The sequence below is a fragment of the Musca autumnalis genome, unplaced genomic scaffold (genome assembly GCF_047663935.1).
Source record: "Musca autumnalis isolate F117 unplaced genomic scaffold, ASM4766393v1 scaffold_5, whole genome shotgun sequence".
In the NCBI taxonomy this organism is placed as follows: Eukaryota; Metazoa; Arthropoda; class Insecta; order Diptera; family Muscidae; genus Musca; species Musca autumnalis.
This window is the reverse complement of record NW_027412088.1, coordinates 131,171,098-131,195,365: the sequence shown is the minus strand read 5'-3', so window position 1 is coordinate 131,195,365 and position 24,268 is coordinate 131,171,098. Positions and strand designations below refer to the sequence as shown.

Below are 24,268 nucleotides of genomic sequence, written 5' to 3'. Positions count from 1 at the left end.
ATGTTGGGAAACTATCAAAATGTTTGTGTTTCAAAACCAACACAATAACAAAATATTTTTGTATTTGTATGAGCAGGCCTGTTCTATTATTAGAATAACGGAGTGTATGTAAACACAAACTGCTTAAAAATGTATTTACATACATAAATAGTTTCCTTTTGTAGAAATAAAAATTGTATGTAAAATCTCCACCAAAAAATAATTGTACATCTCTTAAACCTATTTGTTATTCGAACAACAAGTGCAATGAAATTGCCCTACACAGAAAAATCTTAAAATTATACAATGCGTAAACATTTCGTTGCAACAAATTAGTTTATCAACACACCCCGTACAAATGCAAACGTACATACATATGTATATGGTAAAAACAAAATTTCTTTTGCAATTCCATTTGAAAAATTTAACAACATTTTTTTGCGAGCACAACTGCGATTTTTGGTATAGAGGTTAGGGAACAAATTTTGGTTTCGAATTCGTTCGCGTTCACAAAATCGGCCGATGCGCGCAAAAGTTATTGCGGTTTTTATTCATATATAAAGAAAAAATATTTGAAATGTCTTATTTGTTTTTATAAGAAAATGTATGCATAAATCGCTTACAGCATTCTATATCATTATTTTTATTTTCGCGAAAAATCAACAAATGATAAAAAATATTGAAGTAAATCCAAATTATCCTGGCCCAGTGTCCGTACAAACCTCTGAAAAATAAATTAAAAATATCGACAAAATCTAGACAATGCATAGAAAAATATGAAACCAAATTTATAGAGATTGGGTATATAAATTGCATATTATAGCAACAACAAAAGAGAAAAAGTTATTGTTGGAATATTGTTGAAAATATATTTTTTGGTTTGATAAAAAAAATTAGAAAAAATATTTGGGAGTTTTAAACTATTTCACTAAATTCCCATACAATTATTAATGTACTCTGCTAAAACTTCATCAAGAAATATGGTTTACCATCCCGAAAGCTTTGTTGCTTACTGCGATAACTTATAAGGATAGGAAATTAAGAGTAATATTGAAATTGCCATCAATGAAAAAATATGAACATTAAAAAGCTTGTCATTCGCAAATTAGTTAAAATCAGTTGGAGCGCATCCGATTCTGGATACAGCGAATCAATCTTTTTCAATATCTATGCATATTTCGATGTTTCACTCAGCGGCCAAAGTGTGCCGTCAGTTGCATCACACAATGGAAAAAACTTTAAAGTGGGTTAAAGTCGCGCAATATACATACAATTTTTATGCGCATCGGATTTCAGTAGCACTCATCAAAAATGCGTCAATATACACCTATTTCAAATAGATTCTTCAATAACCGCGGGTGTGCCTCCACATTCTATTTTTGGTGAAATACCCATATTACTCGCGTATCTCTATAATTTATGAACACATTCTTGCAAATATTATAATCAATATAATTCAATTTATGTAGAATTTATTTTAGTACGCGGATTTGTCAAAATATATTTTTGCAAATTTTCCTATTTTCAAGGTACATATTTATATCCACCGTTTTAGAGGATGGATTCGAACGCGGTAAGACACATTAGATCCGTCGCACAAAAAAAAAATAAATTCACGCGGGGTACAAAGGATATTGAAATACACTTGTAAATTTTACACGCAAAAAAAACAGGGTTTTTAAGAAAATTTACGCATCAAATTTTGTCCTTTAGACTCCAATTACTAGGATACGGTAAGAAGCACACTCATGAGATATACATTAAACGACGTAAAATCACGAGCTCTATAATCCTATTATAAGTTTGAAATATTATCTTGTTGCGCGTCAGGATTATTAAAAAAAAAAAATAATAAAAAAACCCCGAAATTCCGGCTTCAAAATGTCAGCAACGTCAGGCTTCAACGTCAGTGGATATATCGAAAAATCGTACACAAGTATCATGTTTCCCGTGGAGTATTCTGCCATTCTTTCTTCGGCCATAGGCCAATAAAATGTATGGTTAAGCCAGAAATCGGAAGGGAACATAAAAAACTTGTTGGCTTCAATCCATATTTACCCATTTTTCTACAGTGATGCCAACACAGCTTCCATGAACATTAATTTTAATGTGCGACATTATGGTATCCCTCCTAAAAAACTTCATTTTTAAGAATTTCAGTCATACTATATAGAATATGTTAACAGTTCGCGTATTCTGAAAGGGTGAAACTCGGATTCATCGATTGTAAAACATTTTTGGTTTTTACCATATATTCTGTGATAAACATCAACAATCGACTCTGCATAGATATGTATAACACTTCGTTTTTACTAAAGAGGAGAGATTGTATAAAAAGTTAAATTTTTAAATCCGGAGTCGACTGTATAGATAAATTTATGTGTACTTATGTTTATATGTATGTACAGTTTGTCAAGTAAATCTTTTCGAAGGACAAAATAGTAAAAATTAGTTGTGATCTGAGAACAACAACTGTTAGTAATTTTAAAAGGGAAAACATTTATTTAACACTTTTACAGTACAGATGATCTCAATTTGTCATTGTTCTTATGGTGGGGTTATGTGGTTCAAATGTGAATTTTTTACACAATCTGATCTATTTCTTTCAAATACTTATTTTGGGAAAATAACTTGTTCATAATTCGTTCCCGAATTTCTTCAAGTATTTTAAATAGTTGTTGTAAAAAATATACTTGACAAACTGTATGTGAAAGCCGTACGAATGTATGTATGTACATCGTCTGTGTCTCTTACAATGTCAATGGTTGGCAGCTATCGTTTGAGAACTGTCTAAAAATAACACCAGAAACACTCTTCAGCACTTACAAGAATACAGGTGCCACAAATTATCTATTCTATAGTTTAGGGGCATTGTTTTATCACAGCCGTGGCTCATCCGTGCATGTTTGTCTGTGTACCGATTCAATGACTGTGAGGGTCTGCATTCAAAATCTAATTGCATTCACATTTTCTATTCATAAATTTTAGTTATTCATAAATGTTTTAGTTTCCATTGAAAATTTTCCTAGCAAGATATACATGTGGTTCAGAGTGGGCATGTGTTTTCGTTTTCATTCAAAAAATTTTTTTACTAAATGTCGTACAAACATTTTTATATTATACAACAAAAATTTTAAATAGAATATTGATGATATTATTCTATTCCTTATACACTTGGTAGGTTTCAAATTTTCTTTACAATTCCAATGAAAAAAAATTAAAACAAAAATGCGAGCACATCCGCGATTTTTGGGACATGGGTTAAGAAAAAGTCGTGGTTTTAAATCTGTTTACGTTCACAAAATTGGATGCTGCGCCCATGTTATTGTGGGTTTTATTGCCTTGCACTATAGGTAATTTGGACAGGTTTTTAGACAAAAAGTCGATTTTTGCACTTTTAATAACGCGAGTTTTCTAATTTGATTTGAATAAAGAACATGTCAAATTATAGGGATGGATATGCAGTTTGTTTTCAAAAATGTTCAAAATTCGCGATATAATTCGAAGTCAAATTCAAAATTTCTAAGGAAAAATAAAAATATTAAAAAAGATTAAAATTTAGGGCAGAAATTAAACGCAATTTGTAAGAGTTTGGTAATAATCAAATACATAGATATGATATGCAGTGGAATGGTAGCGGTATGTACTTCGTCATATAGGACACAACCTACGATTTTTTCTTTTTTTTACAAAATTATAGTTTTATATTATAGACTTTTACAAAATTGTCCAACTTTGTCTGAAATTCTGACACCGGGAATATCTACAGAATAGGGGTATCAATCAACTACATAATATACCAAGGTGCGTTTTTTGAGTTATATTACTTTTTTGAAGGTGCCCTCCTTGTAGAAAAAATATTTTTTTAATTTTTGATTTGGTGAAGAAAATATTAAACACAAAAAAGCATCCGATTTGAACTAAAATGGCATTTTCTTTAAAGAAATATTCACCATGTGTTGTAAAAATGTACAGAGTTGCCGAGGTCAACATTTTTGTTAATTATATCTGTAATACGCAGAGCTCCGATTTACACGCGAGTGAAAATTTTGGGCGAGGTTGTACGTTTTTTGGGTGCAATTTTTTAGGTGGAGTTGGGGCAAATTTTTTTGAGGGTGGGTTAAGTTTTTGTTTAGTTTGGGAAAAGGGGGCAATTCGCCCCCCTCAAATTGAACGAATTCAAGAAGAGTTTCACTCGCGAGTGGAATTCGAGCGAATTAGAGCGAGTATTAGGAGCTCAATATTTCAATATTTTAGTTCATTATAACCTTTTTTGGCTTTAACCGATTCATTGGGTTGGAATGAATAAAATAGGTAAAATAAGAATAGGGGGTTCGTTAAAACCGTGTTCGTCACTAATATTCTTATTAAAGCTTACTTTTAAATATTATATATTAACATTTTTAAAACAGTGCTAAAATTCGCCCCTATCTGCTTGTGTTTAAAAGCGGGCCTGTAAATCCTAACAAATTGTAAGAAATTCTACTCGCGGGGTGGCAATTTTTGTTCGTTATAATCGTGGTCATTTTAAGAAGTTGAATGTGTGTACAAGTATTAAGAAAATCTTTGAGAACACAAAACTTTGTTCGTTATAAACGTAGTTTCTTATAAACGATTTTCGCTGTATCCGAATTCTACTGTGTAATCCTTTGTTTTAGCTTACTTTTGCATATAAAGCATTAAAAATGTATAAAAAGCCTATAAGTCCACCGGTATTAATTTTTGCCTCAAAAACAGGTCAAATTACCTATACCAAAATTATGACGATTGGGTTTATAACCTGCTTATTACAGAAACAACAAAAGACGAAAACTTATTGTTGGAATATTATGCGGAATTGTCAAAATAAACTTTTGTAGATTTTCCTATTTTCAAGGTACCTATACGTTGTTGTTCTTGTTCCAGGAAAGTGGCTGCTTCGATGGGATGTAACCACAGATCCACTGGAGTTAGATGAGTAGGTTTGGCTGGGCAGTTGAGGAGATGCTTTGTGTCGTGCGGGCCCCAGCCGCATACTGGGCATATGTCTGGCACGGGGCGGTCGATTTCCGCGCAATAAGAATTTAGGCGACTGCAATATCCCGAGCGTAGTTGAGCCAAAACCACTCTGGTTTGTCGTGGCAGCTGACGCTCCTCAGCTGCGATTGATGGAGGATGTATATCGAGGATTTTATTCACACTATATTTGCTTATGGCCTTAGCAACTGCATCCGTGTGAATACTATTTAAACCTGCTTGATATGCCTGTTGATCTAGGGGTTCTCTCCTATATTGTTGGACCTCCCTCTCTAGAGCATGAATATCCTTCCTGATATGCCTGAATGTGTCGGGCCTAGCCAGCAGATGCTGATTGGGATGGCTCTCACGGTAACACCCAAGCAAGTACTGCAACGCAAACATCTCATTGTGTTGCCTGTTGATGTTTTCAGGGCGGCATTCTGGCAGGTTTGAATCTTTTTCCAATTCGTATCACATAATCTCGGCGACAAAACTGGCGTCGCATAGCTTACCACAGACCGACCTATTGAATTATATGTGGTCAACAAGGTTTCTTTATCTGCACCCCAAGTGCTGCCGGCTAGGGACTTGAGGACCTTGTTCCTACTTTTCAGTTTGTCGCCGATAGCTGTAGCGAGCGTGCACAACTTGAAAGTAGTGTCGAATGTGACCCCTAAAAATTTGGGGCAGTTTGTGGTCGGAATTCTGCTACCGTTGACCACGACATTCAATTCTCTTCCTAACTGCGCTGTCCATGTGGTGAACAGAGTGGCTGTTGATTTTGTGGCGGAAATCTGCATATTCCTCGAATGGAAATAGGTGGTAAGATCGGTTAAATAGTTATTCAGTCTCCAGGATCGTGGAATCATCCGCATACGTTACGATCTCGATGCCGTCTGGAGGGGGCGGAATACGGGAGAGGTAGATGTTAAACAGTTCCGGAGATATTACCCCACCTTGGAGAACTCCCTGTTTCACTCTACGGGGTTTGGACTTCTTGTTCCTGAATTCCACGTACGACTGGGGTCCACACATATAATTGACTATCCAACGTTTCAAGCTTGGCCGGAGGGTTGTCTTCTCAATGTCCTCAAACAGCTTTGATTGTCTGACTGTATCAAAGGCTTTTGATAAGTCAAGCGCCACCATCACTGTTCTATCGCACGGCAGTCTCTAGTTGAGTCCATGACAAATATATGTGGTAATTGCGTGCAGCGCAGTTGTCGTGCTGTGCTGCTTACAGAATCCATGCTGATGATAGGCAACTTGATAGCTATTTCTGATACTGGGGAGGACTAAGGCCTCAAGGGTCTTTGCTACAGATTCCATCAGAGCCCAACGCTTTGGATGATTTAGCGTTCCTGATGGCATTGGCAACATCATCCATAGTAAACTGTGGTGGTTCCTCCTCGGCAGGAAGAGATCTGATGCGACGTAATACTCTTCTCTTCGCCCTGTCACTCTCGGGGTGCTCGACAAACTGTCGATTGAAATAACTTGCGCACCTCTTCGGGTCAGTCAACGTAACGTCGCCTCTGCTGGGCAGTTTGGTCTTACTTCGGGTGTTCGATCAGCAGGGATATGGCGAGCGGCTGCAGCAGTGATGATGTCTCGGAACGTCCTTTCGTCTACCCGAACATCAGAAGGATTGGGCAGTTCTCTGAAGCGCTGATTGGTGAACTCTCTGAAACCCGGCCAATCAGCTTTCTTATGATTGACGTATTTGCGGCGTTCAGAGGTAATGAAATCGGGTGGTCTGCTAATGGAGACAATTATGGGGAGATGGTCTGATCCAAGGGAAATGACTGGTTGCCAGGTAACGTCATTTGTCAGAACAGGTGACACGATGGTTATGTCTGGCGAGCTGTGACACTCTCCACTAATTCTGGTAGGGGGGTCCTCATTGACCGTGCAAAACGTAGAGCTATCAATCTGCTCAGCCAGCGCTGTACCTCTCTGGTCGTTTCCAAGGGTCGAATGCCACATCTAATGATGCGCATTAAAGTCCCCCAAGACCAGACGATTATAACCTTCCAAAAGCGGGCTAATGTTAGGCACGTAATATGAGATACAGCTATTTCTCGGCGGGATGTTTACGTTCAGCAACTCATTCTCGGCAGTTCCACACCTGACTGCTACCCCCATACATTCCATGTACGGGTCATTGGAGACAGGCTCAAGCGAGATAGGTCTGTTTTGGACAGACTAGTGCAATAGGTGCGATCCTTCCTTAGCACGTTGTAACCATCACAACGTTGTGAGCTACAGTTGTTGTTGAGCTTGGTTTCTTGCACCGCAGCGACCTTGATATTCCTCCGACTCATGAAATCTACTATTTCCTCGATCTTACCTCGGAGTCCATTGCAATTGAATTTCAAAAAGGATGCATTTTCCGGGATTAGGACAACAACGGCTGGTGTTAATGGCTGGAGGAGCGGGGGAGTCTCATAATCAGACGACGGGGGAGTTTCGTAATCCGATGACGATTCACTGGGGACTGTATTTACGCAGCACGCATCAACATAGTCCCTCACGTGGACAAGTCCAGAGCAACCCCTTAGATGCACCCACTCCTGACATCTTGTAAAAGGATGTTTGCTCTAGACCCTTCTCAGCAATATTTAATACAATAAATTGTATTATACTTTGGATTAGATCCCAGGCCAGACGATTAACGTCAAAGCTGGATCATAATCCTAAGTACAACACAATAAATTATATTTGTTGAAAAAATCCCATGCCGGACGATCAACGTCTAAACTGGATAATTTTCAATATATATTTGCCGACGGGTAATGAAAAAAAAAACAAATCCGCTTTCGTTTTAATTTGATCTTTATTCGTCAATAGTTAAACGGAAAAATACATGAAATTAAACATTGTTCTGCCTTATATAGGTAAGAACATGAGTAATACCAATAATATCGAGTGATAATCAATAATTGCAAAGAGAGAGAGAGAGAGAGATTTACATGGTTTAAATGAGTGAGAGTATTTAAATGATTTGAGTATTGGTTTGAGAAATTAAACGATAACTCTGTTGAGTAAAAGAAAAAAATAACAATGTTCTGGGTGATGTGTAGTCACAAGAGAAAAGTAAATAATAATTACAGTGAGTGTCAATAATAGTTACACAATGATAATAATTGAAATGTATCATATTACTCAAACATTCACATTTAATACATAATAATAATTAAAATATTGAAATAATATTCATGCTAAAATATGCGGCTGCTACAATCTATTGCATCTCACCGAAGGCTGGATGTGGGTGAAGATGCGGATGTGACAAACCGAGCACAAATATATTGGTCCTGGGTTTTCCTCCGTCCCGGCACGGACCAAAAGAATTCGTAGCAGGCATTTCGGGGTATGCTGCTCCCAACACAGAAAAACGAAAGAAATACAAACATATGTACACTGAGGTGGCAGCCGCTGGCCGGAACGATGATGTTGTGTAGTTCCGGGTCAATCCGGTACCAAAGAACCCGCTGCCGTGGGATTGAGGTACCTATATCCGCCGTTTTAGTGGATGGTTTCTAACGCGGTAGGGCTCATTAGGGGTTTAAGGTTACCTGTACGATAGTTGTTAATTTTAAAGCCAAAAATAGGTTTTTTTAAGAAAATTTACGCATCAAATTTTCGACTTCTGACTTCTATTACTAGGAAGCTGTACAGAGCACACTCATGATATATACATCAAACGACGTGAAATCACGAGTTCTACAATCGTGTGAGTTGTTTATTTCATTATGTGATTGAGCCCTCTAATTATAAGAAAAATTCAAAAAAAAACTCCGCAATCTTCAAAATTTTAGCATAGAGTTTAGGGGGGTTGCACTATATATATAGAAAAATCATACAGAAATCAAGTAGGAACACAACAAAAACTTGTTTACTTCAACACATTTTTGTCCATTTTTTTTGTATTACTACCAACACAGCTTCCACGTGAATTATTTGTTATGGTCCATATTATGAGATCGTGGCTAGAACACTTCAATCAACAGTAATATATGCATATTGTATAAAATATATTTACAGTTCGCGATTTATTAAATAGTAAACCTCAACCTCAATGATTGTAAACCTTTTTTTGAAATTTGTAGTTGATATGAATTTCCTGGGAATAATAAATATTGCCATGAACTCTAAGATTAACATCTACATATTTAACCCTTATGTGGATTTGGTAGGTTGTTGCATAGGCTTAAATATTTGTTCTCTGGAGAGTTAAAACCACTGTTCGTTAAGCCATAGGAATCTGAATAAAAATATTTTAATTTTTATTTGATTGAATATAATATCAAGATACCCTGAGCGATAAAGAAGGAAGAAATCAATTATGTTTAGGAAGTGGCTAAATTCTACAACAAATCGCTCAATTGGATTGTATAGAGGGCTAAACTATGTAATTTTTTAACGAATAGAGAGAGATATTTCCATTTTTTTTGTTCTACATAAAAATACAAAAAAAATCGAAAAAATTTGTTCACAAATTTACATACCCAGCAAAATGTTCGATGCCAAAGATGCTACTCGTATTCAATCATGGGTGCAAGTGATCTGGCATGTCATCGTTTTAACATCTTCAATGATGAATTTTATATTAGTGTGGACCCCAAAAGATGCTATTCATTTTTGGATCCAAAGCATGTCATTTTGACCAACGCTGTGGCATGCCATTTTCACCAATGCTTTGACATGTCATTTACACCAACGCTTTGACATGTCATTTTCGCCAATGCTTTTACATGTCATTTCCACCAATGCTTTGACATGTCATTTATACCAATGCTTTGACATGCTATTTTCAACAACCCTTAGGCATGAAATTTTCACGTATTGTTCGGAAAATGGAAATTGCTGTATTGAAATATGATTTTCATGATTTTTTATTAATTCAAAGGAATTTAAGAAATATCTCTAATTTAATTATCATCAAAAAGTTTACGTCCGTAATTGCAGTTTGTTGTTGTGGTAACAGTAGTTTATATGTTTGTTTGTTCATTTTTCTGCTCAATCCGACAATGGGTCTATCAGTTGTAAGAATGTGGCTATTTCGATGGTTTGTAACCACAAAGCTACATGCTTAAGTTTGTTAGGTTTGGTAGGGCAGTTGAAAAGGAGCAGTGTGCCGTGAGGGCCTGTGCCGCATGCTGGGCAGATGTTTTGCACGGTGTCATCAATCCTAGCCCTATAGCAATTTAGACGGCTGCACCATCCCTAGCGTATTGAGCCAAAACTACTCTGCTTTGTCCTGACAGCTGACGCTCCTCAGCTGCGATAGACCGTGGATGCTACTTAAACCTGCTTGATAGGCTTGTTGATCTAGGGGTTCTCTCCTGTAACGTTGGACGTCTCTTTCTTGATCATGAAGACCCTCTGGCCTGCCGGGGTCTGTGGTCTGAATTCTGTTATCATCGGCCATGACATTCAACTCTATTGTTCTCAACTCTGCCGCCCAGGTAGGCAACAGAGTGGCGTAGATTTATTGGCTGATTATTGGCGACAAAAAGGAGTTCAGCCTTTCACAAATGTCATCACGATCTCAATGCCGTCTGCAGCGGTTGGAATTCAGGAGAGGTATAGGTTAGACAGTTCCGGCAGTATCACCCCACCTAGGGCAACTCCCTGTTTCACTCCACGGGTCTTGCACTTCTTGATCCTAAATTACACTGTGCAGCAGCATTTTTGGGGGGTGGAAAATTTAGTTTCGAGATGAAAGCCCTTGATGAATATACTAAGAACCCAAAAGAAAATTTTCGCCATAGGTCAAGTTTCTGAAATATCGCGCGATGAAGTTTTTGATTTTTTCCTATAATACTTGGGAAAATAGCTCCATATCTCTGTTTAGCGTTGCTGTAGCTTCGTTTTGAGGTGACATGTCTTCATGAAATCGATTGGCGAATCTTTTTGTAGAACATTTCATTCTTCTAACTCAAAGCCTTTCATGTCCTTTTCGTCCTTTATTTCTTAAACCGTAGTGAAAGTACCACAAGATGTGTTTTTTCAGCATCCAAATGTTCTACAAAAAGGTTGCTCAGAAGATTTTAGGTACGGTTCTCTTTGACAACTAATCGATTTTGTACCGTTTTCATTGTCATTTTTGACATTTATTCGGACTTGGTTCAGAATTAAACTATGTTTTGTTTTTCTGTATATTTGTTATTTGTTGTGTCTCGAGTTTAAACTCGATTTTTGAACCGGTTTTAAGTAATGTCGGAACATCCTGTTCAAAAATTGAGATAAACGGATCTCTCCTCCAAGAAAATTTGTTATTAACGTGTTCGTCATTACAAGAGCTATTTGTCGTAAATATTTCAGAAGTACCCCAGATGTCTACATAAGCAATAACCAATTGATACATAAGCAATAACAAATAACGAATATACAGAAAAACAAAACATAGTTTAATTCTGAACCAAGTCCGAATAAATGTTAAAAATTACAATGAAAACGGGACAAAATCGATTAATTGTCGAAGAGAACCGTACCTAAAATCTTCTGAGCAACCTTTTTGTGGAATATTTGGATGCTGAAAAATCTCATCTTGTGGTACTTTCACTACGGTTCAAGAAATAAAGGACCAAAAGTACATGAAAGGCATTGAGTTAGAAGAATGAAATGTTCTACAAAAAGATTCGCCAATCGATTTCACTGAAGACATGTCGCCCTACAACAACGCTAAACAGAGATATGGAGCTATTTTCCCAAGTATTATAGGAAAAAATCAATAACTTCATGGCGCGATATCTCAGAAACTTGACCTATGGCGAAAATTTCCTTTTGGGTTCTTAGTATACTCATCAAGAGCTTTCATCTCCAAAAGAAATTTTCCACCCCCAAGACTTTGAGTTCCATTTTGTGTCACAAAGTTATACGTACGACTGGCGTCCACACATATAATATATTATCCAACGTTTCAAACTTGGCCGGAGAATAGTCTGCTCGATGACCTCAAACAGAGTGGTGTGCTTGGCAGTATCAAATCGCCACTGTCACTGTTCTATAGCACGGCTTGCTCTGATTGAATCCTCGACTAATATGTGCGGAGATGGCTTGCAGCGTAGTTGTTGTGCTGCTTACGGATCTCATGCTATTGATCGGCAACTGGACAGTTATTTCTGATGCTGGGGAGAACTAAAGCCCCAAGGGTCTTTGCTACGAGGGACAAAAGCGAAATTGGTCTGCACGATTCACCTTTGCTGGCAATCTTGCCAGTCTTCAGTAGCTGGTTTATTTTCCAGACTTCTGGAACGATGTGGTTGGCTAGCAACAGGGTGAGAACTTTAGTGAGATACTTGACTTCCGGCTGTCCAGCTGTTGCAGTTTAAGCACCGTCGCTACTCACAACAGAGTTTACTTCCACCGCAACTAATTTTGATTCATTTTACAAAAGGTTTTTACTTCCCATCACCAGTACAGACTTCGACACGGACTCCAACTGCAAATTACTAATATTTCGTGAATTTTATTTTACAATCGAAAATAAACACTATGGTATCGTACCGTACCGGTCTGTACCGTACCAAGGTGGATAGGTACACTACGATAATGCACCGCTCCGGAACACAAACACTAAAAAATATTTTAGTGATACTGTACCGGAGTACACTACGATTTTTAGTGTACAGGCTGCGGTACACTAGTTTTTAGTGAACCGACAGCGGTACAGTGGTCGGTCCACTAAAAAATAATGTACCGGTAGTGTACCGCACACTTTTTGTGAACTGTTAGGAAATATTATTCAAACATGTTTTTTTTTGTATAGAATATATGCTTGCATAGTAAATAAAATTCCAGGATATTTAAATTAAAGCCATGAATGTTGAAAGCCCATCCTATTATGTCGGTTACGAATTTTGAAAAAATGAGTAGAAAATATGGAAATAGCAAAAATATCCAATTAATACATACTTATTTATTTTGTAAGTTTTAGTTATATTGATCAATAATTGAGTAGTGAGGTCCCATAACTTTGGTAAAAAAGTTGTAAATTTTAGCAAACAAGGAATTAAAAAATGGTATGTTTAATAAAATTCTAGATTTTATACATCGTAAAAATGTTTAAAAATATACGTAATTTAAAGAGCGTGACTACTGAAAAATGCACTCCATTAGCACAACATTTTCACTAACCCTATGGAATTGCATTTTAACTAACCCTTTAGGGTAGAATAGGATGCAGTCCAATTTGCATCCAAAGCACGTGTTTTGATGCAGTGGTTTGGATTGAATTTAAAGGTACTTTTCGGAATGTATTTTTATGCAGTTCAAAGATGCAATAAAAACGCAAGCCATTAATTACAAACTATCCCAAAATAAATAAAAAGAATTTTTTGTTTGTGTAAAACAAGAATAATAAGAACTTTATTACATTAACACAGATTATGAAATGTCTTCATTAAACTCAATCGCAACGTTTGTTCCGTCCTTTATTAAATCCAAGCTGAAATGTTTTTGCTTCATCTGCTAAAGGCGTTCATATATTGTCTTCCCAACACCAGTTGAGATTTCGACAAGTACTCCAACAGCACTTCTTCTCGTGAGTTACCGTAAAAATGTTCCCAACTTTTGGTTGTATTTTTTATTTTATATAAAAATTTTAGAAATTGATGCTCACTTTTTTATTTTTGAAAATTCTATAGTTGTAGGTATCTACAAATTGGCTTGCTTACGTGAAGGGGTCACTAAGCAACTGCTTGTAGAATGTATCGAACGGAGTGCCTTTTTCACGACTCCCTTGAACTGCATCCGGATGCAATTTAAATGTGAGAAATGGATGTCAATCGTTGGATCGCATCCAAATGCTGTTAAAATGTAAGGAATGGGAGTGCCTTTTTCACGACTCTTATTGAACTGCATCCAGATGCTGTTAAAATGTGAGGAAATGATGTCATTCATTGGATCGCATCCTAATGCAGTTAAAATGTAAGGAATGGAGTGTCTTTTTCACGACTCCGTTTGAACTGCATCAGAACATATCGTGAAAGAACTAGTCTACATTGCACTACTTCCAATTTATTTTGCTGGGTCTATTTTCATTTAAATGTACTATTTGCCAAGATTTACTTTGGCGGGAAATCGAGAATGCTAAACTTCAGAAATTTCGATAAGGTCCGCTATAGTTTTAAAAACATTTTTCGCTAATGCTCCTATTAAGAATTTCGAAACGAGTTGAGATTTTTTGTTTTGTTCTTGATTTTTACCTCTAGCAGGGCAACGACGTAGAAGACTAATCTAGTCTGGGGCGAGCCGGCTTTTATAGAACTTTCCATATATCATAAAAGTGCTATCATTGCCACTTCTTGGAAAATAACACATAGGTCCACGTTTTGATATAGTCCCCATAGGACGATACCTCCCGATTTTCGGTATTTTGAAGGTTTTAGCCTCATTATCACACCGAAATGGCTGAAATTTGGTATTTAGTCTTTGTTGGGGGTACAAAACCTTCCCCCAGAAATTCCCCCATAGAACAGTTCCTCCAGATTTTCGGTATTTTGAAGGTTGTGGCCACATTAATCCACCGAAATGGCTGAAATTTGGTATTTGGTCTTCATTTTCATATAGCCCCCATAAGACGATATCTCCCAATTTTCGGAATTCTTGGAATTCACATCAATAATGTTCGTGGTGGAGGGTATAAAAAGTTCGGCCCGGCCGAACTTAACGCTTTTCTTACTTGTTTCTACTAATTTTCTCACTGTTTATAAGTGATAAAAGAATTAGAGATTATATAAATAAATCTTGAATTTTATTTATTACACTTGCCTTTTTGCCAAGAAATCATGTCACAATTCATATTTCCTTATTAATAAATAATAAAAACACATGTGTGGTACATTACCGGTACGTTATTTTTTAGTAAAACGCTTGCCGTTTAATTTTGCCACAATTTGTAATTTATGTTCAAGCGATTTGAGAGATTCCATCATGAGGAACAATATACTTATTGGGGCTAAGCGACAAATTATTTCCTAGTTTTAAGTGCATTTATAAACAAAACACTGAAACTTATTTTTTTAATTATTTTTTATTTTTAACTTTTTAGTAAATATATTTTTTGACCACTGAGAAGTCCATAACCAAATTACAGTCAATTTAGGCCGAAAAAGGTATATAAAAACTTTAAATTGCCTGAAATCGAGTGGTACCGTTATATGGGGGCTACAACAAAATCTGACCATGTCCAAAATTTTTGGTGGTGGAGTTTCTGTACAATTGTGAATTCCAAATGCCAAGTTACAGCCAATTCGGTCTAAAAATTAAGAAAAAAAATCCTCAAAACACCTGAAATCGGGTGGTACCACTATATGGGGGCTATATGAAAAAATGGACTCATATTGGTTTCATATTCATGTATTGTCATCCAAATCTAAAAAGTGTGAAAAGTTTCAGTTCGATTGGTCAAACGCAACTGTGTTAAAAATGATTTGAACTAGATTTGAACTAAACAGACGCCAAAGCAAGTTAAATAAAACACTGTAAAAAGTCATATCCCCGCTTCTATAAAGTGTATACCAAAATCAAATCCTGACAATGAAAGTAGAAAATATCACCTTTACAACGTTGTAAAGAAGGTTGGTGTAGGTGGTCAAACAACAGCGGTCAGTCGGTAATGCATCCCATATTTTAATCACACTACACATCGAAATATTGTTCGGTTCGTCACGAAATTTTGGGGATCCCAGAGGGGAAGAAGGCTCGGAATGGGCACAAAACTTATGTAGGAAAAATATAAGGTTTTACTCTTATGTATCCGCTTATAGTAGGAATGGAAGAAGAAAATATCACCTTTACATTAATGCAAAGTTGGCGTAGGTGATCAAACAATGGAGATATCGCAATAGTCGGTAATGCATCCGTTTGTTTGTAATCACGCTACAGGTCGGATCTTGAATTTGAACGGATCGTCATTTTTTGTAATCACGCTACAGGTCAGCTCTTGATTTTGATCGGACCGTCATGCAATTTTGGGGGCTAATGAAGGTCTCAGAGAGAAAGAAGGTTATTGATTTTGTTGATGTTCAGATAATATTCAAGGGTCGGAATGGGCAAAAAAAAAAATAATGTGGAGAACGTGGTGTTATTATGGGATTATCTCCGATTCTAGTAGGGGTAAATATAAATATTTTCTTGACCAGAATACAATTCTGAATCGATCTACGCATGGCCGTCTATCCTTCCGCCCGTTTATAGTAATCACTGTAGCGTACAGAAAAATTGAAAAAGGACACTGAAAGATTTTTTAGAAAGATGCGTCTTTTGTCCGCAGACATGTCTAGTTCGAAATTGGGCTATATCGGTCAATTTTTTGGTATAGTCTCCATGTAACGGTACCCCCCGTACAGATATTTTGAAGTTTTTACCTACAGACCGAATTAGCTATAATTTGGCATTTAAGGTTCCTAGTGGTTAAAAAGCTTCTCCAACAAAAATTGTGGGCATGAGTCCACAATCATTTTTAGGCCGGTTTTGCTATTATTTGGCTTTTAGTGTCCCTAGTGGCCAAAAAACGTATCTACTGTGCAGGCCCATTTTAGCTACCTTAGTTTTGGGCCAACTCCGGTGAATACGATGGTTGAGGAGTGATAACGGTTTTATTTCTGATTAAGACTTCACGCCATTGCATTCGAAGAAAACAGCAACCAAAAACTTCCTTCCTTAAACCGGTTATACCACAACTGAACTGGTGTTCTGCTCAGAATAGACTCACCAAACGCCAAAGCCAACATTTCAAATGTCCTTGCGCATTCGATTTAATTTTTTACACAAAACTTAATACAGTTTCTTTCGGTTTGTGGAGATGGTATGTTAACAAAGGTTTTGTTAAGTGCATCTATATCTCCATGATATGAGCCAACCGACTTTCCATATCCTCTATCACTTATAATCTTTAGGTTGTTAGAAATTGTATTTGTTAGAATAATATTGAGTTTTCGCAGCGGTAATGTGTTTTTTAACCATTCTTCGTCCTAATCGATATGCTTCGTGAAGCTGAGGGGTATGCAAGATCCCAGGGAATACTATAGTTTCGATACTCGCCACAGAATCTCATCAGTTCCCTTGTTTTTTGTTTGTGGATATTCTCCAACGAAGTTATTTTTCAATAACTTCTTCAACAAAAAAACTTGTTATAACCAAACATCAATCGTCAGCTCGAAATATAAAGGTAACCTACGAAAAAAGTTCAATGAGAAGTTTTTCCTTGACAACCTCACACAACTCCGACGAAAGTGTCTGCGAAAACAATTCAAACCTTTTCCACTAGTATGTGTCGTCGAATTTCGACGAATGCACAGATCAAAATTTGGTTGGTCTGCTTTACAGCAAAAACAACACACGTCGTGCCAGTGTCTTCAATTAGAAACATTGTGGTTTTTTTTTGGGATAGCGTTTGCAATTTTGTTTTTTTCAAAATAGTCTGGCTTAATCCCATTGTTGTTGTTTTAATATTTTAAAACAACTAGTTTATTGGTGGAAAAGATTTGACTGATGAGATTCCGTGGCGAGAATCGAAACTATAGTATTCTCTGCCTTACCCCTTGGCGAACAATGCCAAATCTTTTGGTGTGTGCATTCGTTGAAATTCGACGACACATACTAGTGGAAAAGGTTTGAATTGTTTTCGCAGACACTTTCGTCGGAGTTGTGTGAAGTTGCCAAGAAAAAACTTCTCATTGAACTTTTTTCGTTGGTTACCTTTATACTTCGAGCTGACGATTGATGTTTGGTTATAACAAGTTTTTTTGTTAAAGAAGTTATTGAAAAATAACTTCGGTGGAGAATATCCACAAACAAAAAAGAAGGGAACTGATGAGATTCTGTGGCGAGAATCGAAACTATAGTATTCCCTGACTTACCCCTTAGCGAACAATGCCAAATCTTTTCCACTAATAAACTAGTTGGTTAAAATATTAAAACAACAACAATGGGATTAAGCCAGACTATTTTGAAAAACAAAATATACTACATATATTAAACCGTTAAACCATTCTTTCACATAACATTACAGTTGTCCTTGCGGATTTTGAAAATTTCATTTGAATTTGTGTATAATTTCACCACACAAAACTTAACGTAATTTTCCACGACTAAAAAAAATTACCGACAGTGTTATTTTATTTTATATATGTTCGAAAAAGTAATTAGTAATAAAAATGTATCCAAAATTCTTTTCATAACGATTTATCATTTTGGTTCGATTTTTTCGCTAATTTAAAACCCTTTTCAATGTAAAATAGATGATGTTCTTCATAAGTTTAGGGATTTTTCAAAACGAAGGATTCGCCTAAACCCAGAATATAAGGGTTTTTTATATTAGTTAAATGATTTACAATACCTCTTCTTTGAAAATACTTAAATCTTGTACACTACTCTATTTTTAAACATTCCACATTATGGACAGAATACTGTATCCACATATATCAGCTAAAATTGTAGAGTAGATGATTCTCTTCGTTTGTTAATGCAAACGAGTACCCGAAAAACGAATAATTTTCACGCATTATACATTTCTCACCAAATCAAGAGTACTGAAGTGCTCTCACCCACACCGATTCCAATTTTCCTTTACTATACGTTCGTTGTTGTATCAACGAAAAACAGCTGATATCATAACATAAATAACCAAAACAATTTTATAGCCAAAACAAACCCTGCCTCCATTGCTTCTCCACCCATATATTCGTTGGATTTTCATGTCGCATTGTAAAGAATGACATAAAAGAAACAGAGAGAAAATAATGGAAAACAAAACACAACAAACAGCAGTAAAAAAAGTATGATATGATGTAGCAAATACATTCAAACGAAATGAGCAGAAAGGAATAACCACATCCACAAACACATTCATCCATTCACCGCTAATGGTCTCCACAGTTCGCCGAACGACTTTTTCAAACGTTTGCGAGCACACAGCACATTAGTCTAAAGAGAAATATCGACACGAAAAGTAAGTCGCCTCCTAGTGGGTCGTAGTGAAACGGGTGTCTGTGTGAATCCCAAAGTAGTGAAATCTATATGTATACCTAGAAATCATGGAAAACGTGGAAAATTCATACAAATAATCACACAAACCGGAGTGTTGTGCGTCCATGGAACACGTGTCCTATAAATCGAAATAAATTTTGTTGTGAAAAGATGTGAAAATCCTTTTTTCCTCTGGACCATAGTAAATTTTTCAAATTTTCTATCAAAGATTATGTGAATTTAGAAAATTTTCATCATCCCAGGCCAATGCGAGTGTTATTTTTGGCATGGTGCGAGCTGATCGGCCGTATTCGGCGGTCGGAGCGTCTAAATATAAACACACGAATAGCTCGCGCTGAAGAAGAATTTTGATGTGACTACTAAGAAAATCTAGTGAAAAACTTGTTGAAACACAATTCTATTTGAAATGAATTTTAAAAAGCAAAAAAACGTACTACAAAAACAAAATAAATTGTAAATGATTTTGAGTGAAGTGCGCCCCCTCGACGATGTGCTGAACTTTCAACAAAGAATCGGACCCCTGGATTACTGGTTCTTTGTGAAGGTTTATCATAAAAACAGTCGAATCATTTGTAACAAGGCCAATAAGGACACCACCAAAAAGTGTCATAATACTTGATTTACAATTTTTCGCATTCTCTGTGTTACGAATAATGGCAACAAAAAGGACACACAATATGTAAGGAAGGAAAACCAAAGTCGTATCTTACTCTCATTTTGTTTTGTTACTACGTTTGCCAACATTAGAGAGAAAGAGAAGAAAACGAGAGAAAAAGTTCCTTTTCGATTTACCGGTATAGTATACAGTTTGAAAGTTACTGTCCAAATACAGAAGTGATTCCAAGACACAAATAAATGCATATAGGTCATATTTATTCTATTCGACCAATTGCTTTGCATAGGAATAACAAGTGCTAATATTTATTTTTAAGCACAAATTACCTTTTTCGTTCTCCTCGCCGTATATCCTCTTGATCCAACGAAAGAAAGTGTTGAGTATTCGTCAATATGTATTTTTGTATTATTTTTTCTTCTGTCACCAAGAGCAAACTGCAAAATTTAGCGCTAAAAAACATTTTCTAGTCGAACCCATCCTCTGTCATTTATTATTTAATAATATTTAAAAATGTGCTCACAGTTAATCTTAAACCAAATATTGCTGTCCGTTTGCGTCAAATATTCAGTCAAGTACATACACATCATCCTACACAACATCGTCAGCGTAAAATTCAACCCAACACATTCTGTATAGGAATGTGATTCGAAACAGTAGGAGAATAGACAGCATACACAAGAATATTGCGATAAGCACATGGAAATACAGCACTACTGGGTTATAACGAATTCATTGGCACTACAATTCTATTGTGATGATGCATAGAGTAATTCATCAGACACATTTTTTGACATTCCATATCCAAAATAGTAAGACAAATGTACAAATTTTAACACTACTTTCGTATAGCCGAATTTCATAGAGGATATCTATGTTAAAGTTGGTTTTGAACCATACTTGCATAGCGTGTTGACAAACGTTATTAACATACACTTTTCAATTTTGAAATATACATATACAAGTATTGTAATTTTTTCCCATTTTCAAATTTGCTCTAATATGCAAAAAAAATCATTGTATCTTTGTCCGGAAAACAGGAAAACATGATAGTTTTTCTTATTTCTTAATACCTAAACGTGCACTATGCTACTTTCAGTACTGCTAAGCAGAATCGACTGGACACATAATTAACTAAGCTCAAATGGATAAGGACGTTTGTAGCGAAAGAGAAAAAGAATTAATTTATTATTTACATATTTCTGTGTTAAAGTGCAATTACATGGGACCCGGCCGCAGCCAAACCATTGAGATTTTCGATCCAACACTACGAAAATACAATCCCAGGAATCAGAAACGCGCACATTAAGGCTTTCAAATCACCATGGCCTAGTGTACAATCGAAGCACTTAATTCCCATACAATAATTGTGAGCGAGCGACGATTTTTGTACGTTGTTCAATTTTAATAACTCTCTGAATGACGAATATACCTAGAGATTTGCGGGAAAATAAATTATGACATGCTTAAAAAATTATGTATGTATGTATTTATTGAAAACACGCAAATGTACCGATAAAACTGAATGAAAAGTAATTAACCAACCGTTCTATATATGTAGGCGCAAAAGCAAGAAGGTTGCATTTTCTTCACAATACACAATATACACAAACATTGTTTGGACACGTCTTTCCCTCTCTTTTTGAACATAGAAACATATAAACATGTATTTCAAATAATACAAATTTCAGAACAAATGGAAAATATGAATGACTGTAATTAAATGTGAAAAGAGTAAAAAAAGGAGTATAATATTTTAAGTGATGAAAATCACTTTATATTGATAATTTTCTGCGTGGAGGTTTTTTTCTATCCACATCAGCAGAAAAAATTTAGCAAAACCCTTTAAAAGAGCTCACATCGGGCGGTGTCGTTGTATTTTTCAAAATATGAATCTATATTTACAATTTTTCGAGTTGAGCTTTTGTGACAACACATTTTTCGCGGGTAAGTTTTCTATCTACTGGGAATACAAAATTCCAATGACAACCCATTCGAAAGAGTAAAATCTTCCAAAAAGATTAAATCCGGTGGTACCCTTACATGAGGGCTTGCGCATTTTTTTCTTAATATTTGTTTCTTTTTCTTTTGGAGGGAAGAAGAAGAAATGGGTGAAGACTAAATAATAAATTACATTCATTTCGTATGGATAATGTGGCTATAACTTTCAAAATACCGAAAATTATGCGGTACCGCTATATCAACACGTGGGCACGTGCAGACAATTCTTTGAAGAAATGTTTTTACTTCTAGCGAAAACTAAATACCAAATTTCAGTAATTTCGATGGGATAATGAGGCTATAACCTTCACAGTATCAAAAATTGGCAGGTACCGTTCTATGGGGGCTATACGAAATCTCAGACAGGAGGCATTTTATTCATTTCGCCGTTCCATTAGTATGTACCAAAACGCGGATCTGTTCCTACCTTTCCTTATTTCCTGTAGTTTGTGGTTAATAACTTAAAAATATCGAAAATCGGGAGGTACCGTTCTATGGGAGCTATATATTCACGTTTTCATATAGCTCCCATAGAACGGTACCTCCCGATTTTCGATATTTTGAAGTTTTTAACCACAATCTACAGGAAACAAGGAAAGGTAGGAACATATCAGCGTTTCCTTCCTATATTTGATAAGCTTCTTTGATGTTCTAATTAAAAACATAAAAAATTTTGTTGTTTTCCCTTTCGAGGGAGCTGAATGATCATTGCCTTAACGGTTACATAATTTTTGGTTTAACAGATTATATCCGTCATATTATCTCTACGTATAACTGCTGACTGCATTTCAGATTATGTACTCAACTAATCGAACGGCTTACCTATCAAACAGGAAAATGTTTGATCTCTCATCGTCGTTCTACACGTATTGCACAAATAACTTGAAGTGTTTGTCAGTTGAATAACTCGTCAGTATAAGTATTTATATATTCCGCTTAATTAGCTCTTAAACTGTCCATAGATGGTTGTTCGACACACTCACACAGTTAAACACACCTAATTGCACATATATATACGGAGAAACACACGTGTATATAAGTTCAATTAAGTACCATATTCACCTACACTTGAGTATAGTATCTGTGTACCAAAGGCGACAGGGTGAGGTAGATTTATGCCAGTTAATACGTATTAGTACATCTCTGAATGGGTGTATGTGTTCATCGACATTGTTAATGTGACCAACAACACAACCGAAATCAGAACGAAGCTTTGGGTGTTGCCTTTAGATTAAACAAGAATCAAATGATTTCCAATCGATTTGTTAACCATATAAGAAGTTAATTAAAGGGCACATGCACACCATTATATACACTACACATAATGCACGTACGCACACATACACATGGTGCGTATACACATCTATTTGAAGTGTATCCTTATGTTTATAATAGTTTCTCGTATTGTGTTGATGACGCCTTCAAGTCTTGTTCGTGTTGATATGAATAATTAATCCCACTATTCTCCTATTAAGTCAAACTAATACTTGAACATATTGGCATAGTGTATACACAGACGAACATATGGAGAATATAAAAACAATCGAAATGAAAAATATAGTACTCTAACTCTAATGTTTTAATTAAAAGAACACACATTTTGGAGATCGCATTTTCTTAAAGCTTAATTTCATATTTCGCAGTACCAATATATTTTTCGAATTCTACTAGATTTTTCAATAATTTTGCTGATCTTCTGTATTCGTATATTTTTGTATACCTTTTTTGTGGGGGAGTTATCATTCATTGGCATGGCATGACCTCGTCGGCTACCCAGACTGTAACTATACGTCTACTTCGATATAGTTAGAGCAGCTCGCGGTTCATACGACGCTCTCAACAAAAATTGACTCGTAGATCATGCAAGCACAATATCACGATTGGTTTCAGCTTTTTGTTAAATAAAATAGCAGATGTTAGGAAATATTTTCCTTTCCACTTCCGCGGTTGGTCCGAATGTATTGAATGCGCTGAGCATGAATATCAGATACGTTTACTTGATGCAATGAAGTTACCACACGACCAGGTGGACTCATGATATATATATATATATATATATATATATATTGAAAAGTGATGACCACGCTTACTTTCAATACATTATTTTCCCAAAACTACTGAACCTAATTTTATGCATTTTTCAGAAAATGTTCAGGAATGTCCCGTGGCACAGTGCGAAATTTGGGTAGTTTAGTGGAACTTTAAGGAATTTTCAAAGTTCATGAAATTAATTAAACTTTTATTGAATTCGTTAGCTAAGTACTCCACTGCAAATTGTCAGTTTGCCGATTTACTCCACCAAACGACTTAAAAATGCACTTAAAGTTGCATTTTTGTTTAATAATTTTTTTTTTGTAAGAAATGTATTTTTTTATTTCATTAAAAAAATAGAGTGGCGCGCACAAGTGGTAAGTCAGTACGCCATAATTTATTTTTCTTAATATTTTACAAAACAATTATGATATTTTACACTTTAAAAAAATGCAAAAAAACCATTATTGTTTTGTTGCAATTTTAGTCGGAAAGAAGTGATTTTTTAAGTTTTCAAAATTATAATTTTTTATTTTCCGTGGACATTGCAAAAGTGAGTTCCGTACATTCACGTGTTAAGATATATATAATCTGAAAGATTGAATTCTCCTCTGTTCTCAAAGCTATAGAACTGCTGCGGTATCG

At 35.8% G+C, this 24,268-nt stretch overlaps 1 protein-coding gene across 12 annotated transcripts in view; it reads left to right on the top strand.

Annotated features, from left to right (window-relative positions):
• The first annotated feature begins 18,832 nt into the window (after positions 1-18,832).
• RyR (Ryanodine receptor) overlaps positions 18,833-24,268 on the top strand; it is a 177,148-nt gene continuing 171,712 nt past the window's right edge. For all 12 annotated transcript variants that reach the window (XM_073992185.1, XM_073992188.1, XM_073992183.1 and 9 more), the window contains exon 1: positions 18,833-18,940. The gene's annotated coding sequence lies outside the window, so the exon portion shown is untranslated. The remainder of the gene's footprint in view (positions 18,941-24,268) is intronic.